The following is a 6,000-nucleotide window of genomic DNA, read 5'->3' as shown; positions in this document are numbered from 1 at the left end:
TAATAATTTAATTTAATTATATTCAGATTCCTAGTATCATCTGTAAAAGCCTAACGCGGGAGTAACTAGGCTACTGGCTGCTAGCCAGAAAATTAGATTATTATTAATTAATAATTAATTTAATACCTGTTCTAATAATATAGTAATTAAAAATATATTACCACTGGTATATTATTCTTGTAAAGACTCTGTATAAATTATTAATTAACTTATAGTTATTAATCTTCTGAGTATATCTGATCTTTCTAACCGGCGGTTAAGATTAGTTAAAGCAATCTTTTAACTGTAACCTATCCTTAACTGTACGGTTAAGAGAATTCTTATACCTTAATCTAACCGTCAGGTTACGGTTAAGGTTAGGTTAAGGTATAACGGTCAGGTATAACCACTCTAAGTAGATAGTATTTTAAGACAAATATTAAGCTGGAAAAGCACTTGCTCAGGGTCCAGGAAAATAAGACCTGTTACTTTAAATCTGCTGATAATATTTGACTTTATTAGAAATTATTAATGTACTTTAGGATAGATCTCTAAAAAATTAAACTTATTAATATAATCACAGCCATATTATACTTGCTTTTAAATCATATTTCTATATATATATTTAAGCATACTAAAATAACTAACATCCAGAGATTAAAGTAGATGGAATAAATATGCAGATATACAGATAAAAATAATATTATTCTTAATACAGATTTAATTAAATTCAGGAGTCAAATGATTACCATAATTGTTAAATACTAGAAGATTATACTTATCTACTGATTTACCTCTAATTCACAGAATAAAATGTTTTTGAAGCTATCAAAGACTAATTATATCAGTAGTTTAACTGTTATTACTAACTTTAATCCTCCAGGTAGGGAGAACAGATCAATCTTTATATCAGGTTTTGAAATATATTTTACTCTTGAAGATTAGAATCAAAGATAAAATTATTTTATTAAATTAAATATACTTAATTAAAGTAACTTATTTCTAGTTTCTTGGTTAAACTAAAGACAGCCGGCTAGTTCTCTGGGAACTAGTTATTACTTTAATTATAGTAATAATATCCATAATAAATCCTGTTTTATTAAAATTATAGATATTATCTGATAAGATCTTATATTCTTATATAATCTCCTGGACCTGATTAAACTAGTCTTTTATAATCTCAAAATTCTCTATTCTAGCTCTTTAATAATTATATTATCTAGTATAACAGATACAAAGGATTTTATAATATTTAACAAAGTTATAGGCCCAGTTGATGTCTATCTCTTTAGAAGTTATATAACCTCATTTAAATAGAATTATATTGGCTATATTTCTGATGTCAAGCAGCCGGAGACTTACACCTTACTTATCTAGAGATAGAATTTATTTAATAAGCAAATCCTCCTCGTTTTTTAATAATTTTTGATATTTATAAGTTATATCTTGAGTGAAATCATATCCAGATAATCAATTATAGAGGGTGGTTCAAGGAACATTATAAATATATACTGCCTTGTGAATACTGGTGATTTAATCTTTCTGAATAGTCTTAATAATAAGAAAGATCCTGCCTTCCTGTTCTACCTGTGCTTTTGATGAGATAGATGTTTTTAGTGGTATCATGGTGGTCGAATGACTTCAGGTAGGAATTCGAGGTGGTGTTTTCGATGGGGTGGGCCACCTAACCGTAGTGGGCCACCTAACCGTGGATTACGTTATATAAGCATGCTGAATAATAAAAATAAAGATATATATTTGAATTTTTATTATAATCTGATTTATCAGATTAAATAATATATTTTTATATTATTTATTTATAATCTCTACATATGAAATTTAATTACTTATTTTATTTATAATATATTAAAATTAAATTTAAAAAACATTTATTGTCTTAGTATTTATCTTAATTTTGATTTATTAAAGAAACTTTATGTAATATAAATTCTAAATTCAAAACATTTAATCTACCCTTTATTTTATTTTTAATTATTAGTTTAATATAAAGAATATCTCTCTTGAATTTTTTAATATATATATATATATATATATCTATTATAATGTTAATTTCTTAATTTTTATTTAGCTATTTTATATAACTTATATAAAATATAAAAATCCTTTCAAATAGTACTTAATATTATTAAAATTATAAATAGTATCTAGTAATATATATTTTATTAAATTATAAAGATTTCCTATATAATATATATATAATTCCTAAATTTTATTTTTATACTATATTTTTATATTATTTATATCATTTATATTTTTATATTATATTTTTAAATAAATTACTAAAGACGGCTGCCTGCAGATTCTAATATTATTATTTTATTAAATATTCTGTAATATATATACTTAAAAATTAATTATGAAAATTTTTCAAATAATATTTAATATTCTTTCTTTTACAGAGATTTAAAATAAGTTTTATTTAATTTTAAATAGGGATCCGGTAGACTTAATTTTAAAATTATTAATTTTATAATAATTTTATTAATAAGGTCTGCTGTAAACAGAGATTATAAACTTAGAAAAAATTTATTTAAATAATACTAGTAATTTAACATAATTAATTTATTTTATATTTATACAAACAGCAGTAGTTATAAAAATAATTTTAATATAATAATTATTATTAAATTCAGTAGTATTCACTGCTCTGTAATTTTTTAAAAAAATTATATAGTATATATTCAAAATTTATTAATATTAATATAGTTTTAGTTCTTATTAAATAATTATATGTTATCAATCATATTATTAATAATTATAACTTTCTTATCTTACTAATTCCAGTATTTCTAAAATATATATAAAATATTTATTTTTATTAATAACCAGATTATTAACCAGGCCTGTATTAATTCTTTTAGATATTACTAATTGAATTAATATATTCTATAGAGTATTACTATATAAATTAATTAATTTTATAATTTTAGCTGGATAATTGATTCCTGTAATAACTTTTTAATTATAAAAGAGTTTCTGGTAATAAATATATTAATTATTCTATTAGAATCAGCGCTGAAGCTACTATTTATGAATAAAATATTGATTTTAATCTTGATATATTATATATATTTAAAGCTCTGATTAATAAAGTATAAAGAATTTTATAAAAACTAATCTATATAATTTATATATATAATATATTCTTCTAGAGTTTACCTTTAAAATATTTATTTTATATATAAATCTACATCAGGCATAAAGCTTTATTTTAATATACGCATAAATTAAAAAAAGTACTTTTATAAATTATTTTAACATTATTAGAATTATATTATTAACTAGATATCTATGCAGAATAAAAAAAATTAACCTAATATACTTTATCTTTAAATGTATAATATACAGGCATCTATATAAAAATTCTCAAAATATCCAGTAGATAATTATAAATAAATATTAAAAATTAAATTTATTAATCGCCCGTGAAGTAGTATAATTTATTATCATAATATAAATTCTAGATTAATTCAGAGCCCTATTAAATAAGATACTGGAGAGTAAAGATAATGCTTCTTTATAAAGTAATAATAGATTTATTTTTTTATATATTTATTTCAATAATAATATCTCCTTTATTAATTATATAAAGAGAAAGATTATTATAGCAGAAATATTTCTATAAGAATAATTAGCACAACTGAACAGATCTTATACTCTTCCAGTAATAAAAAAATCTAGTAAAGAGGATTTTAGATAGTATACATTTATATAAAATCAAAATTCTTTCTGATCTACATGGATAAAGTAATATATCAAAATAAGTATAAAAAAATTAAAAAATTATAAATATTTTATATATATAAATATTTCTTTCTAGATACAAGTAATTCTTTCAGCTTTCCTAGCACTATATTATCTAGTTATATAATTAATATTATCTACTACTCAGCTGTACAGCTGATATAAGTATATATAAATAAATTAATTTATTAATCTTCTACCAGGAAAATATAACACCTGTTTAATTATAATTTTATTTTTAATTATTTTTATAAGAATATTTTTGCTGCAGTTTTTTCTTTATATAACTAGTAAAAAGACTATTATTATTAGAACAATTAAAGGATAAATTAAAATATTACTATATTTATCTTTTATTATTTTATTTATTTAGGCTCTGAATTAGTCCAGGATCTAGATTATAATAAAAAATTATATTACTTTGTAAATTAAACTAGTAAATCTGATTCTTAATATATATCTATAATTATTCATAGAAAGTCTAAATTTAAATATTTATATATATATATATCTTCGTGTCATATATATAAAGATAAAATATATTAAACTAACTAATCTTTTATTATATATAGATATTTATTAAATTTTATAATTTTAATAATACTAAGATAATTCATCAGAATAATTCTTTTAATTTAAAATTATATTAAGACAGAGCTCCATATCCAGTATAAATTTATATAGAAATAAATATCCTTAAAATAAACTGTAGAAAAATATATTATATATGTGAATTATATAAATTTATTTTTTACTAAATTTTCCATGCTTTATTAACCAGAATCTTAAAATTTATATAATAAAAAAAATAAAACTAATTTGTTAATATATTTAATATTAATATTTTATTTTTATGCAGTAATCTCAGTATTAGTCTTCATAAAATAATCAGTATATTGATTATCAAAAATATTTTTATAACTAGAAAATTATTACAGAAAGATTATGTAGCTGAAATATTAGAGTTAATCCTTATATAATAATATTTTATAAAATATACTAGGCTAATTAAGAATAATCAATAGAATTAATATAAATATAGATAATAATCTAAATATTAATAAAAATGATTATATTATATATTTTGAATACTATAAATATTAATATGATAAAAAGATTCAAGATTAGAATGATTAATTAATCTATAAAATATAATTAATCTATAAAATATAATTATTTAATAAAAAATAATATTCTATTAATATTAATAAGTTTTCTAATATAAATTATATATATAATTTTGAAGTCTACAGAATAACTAATATTATAAATTTTAATAATTATTATTATATAAATATTATCTTTATAATTATTACTATTAATATAAATATTATCTTTATAATTATTACTATTAATATAAATATAAAATAAATTAATTATATTAAGCTACTAGTATTATTCAAATATTCTTTATAAAGATTAATTAAATCAGATTAGTATTACTATCTTTAATATATACTTTATTAAATTAATTAGATATATATAATTTAGAGATTAATATAAATCTGTATTTTATAATCTTTAAATATAATTATAATATTAAAATTACAGATACCACGGAGTCTGTACTTTCTAGTATTATAATAAATTTAATTAATTGAATCTAATTAGCTTGCTGTAAGTATACAGTATTTTTAATTTTTATAAAATTTTTTTATAATTATATTTAAGAAAAGGGCCCCTGCTATTTTCTTTATAAATATAATTATAATATTTAGAAAATTTAGAAAAATATTTTTCAGAGATTTATATCTATTATTGCTCTTCTGGAAGTATTTAAAATTATTAATATTATTTAATAAAATATTTATTTATATATATAAATTCTTATATACAGTTAATTTTATTATTTAAAACTATATAATCTTTTTAATAACTTTTTATAATATTATAGCTACACAACGTTGAAAAACACCAGAAAAGTGATGTAGATGGTCTTAAAAAGTAGTTAAATATAATTTCTCAAGGGTTTTAACCCCTAGAAGCCTTATGGGCGTGCTTTTGCAGGGGTGCTAGGGTTTTTATTAAAGATATTTAATATATACCTGGATTATAAATATTATTTTATATATTTTTAATTTTAATTATAAGTATTTTACAAAGCTAAGCAAGGATAATTATATAAATTTGAAAAAAAAATGATTTTATAATTCTATTAAGTAAAATTAATAAAACTCTTATATTTATTATTATCATGTATTTCAGTTATCTGGTTAAATAGTATAAGATTAATTAAAAAGATATATAGAAAAATAG

This window comes from Aspergillus neoniger, assembly GCF_003184625.1.
Source record: "Aspergillus neoniger CBS 115656 unplaced genomic scaffold BO87scaffold_34, whole genome shotgun sequence".
NCBI lineage: Eukaryota > Fungi > Ascomycota > Eurotiomycetes > Eurotiales > Aspergillaceae > Aspergillus > Aspergillus neoniger.
This window is presented reverse-complemented; position numbering follows the sequence as displayed.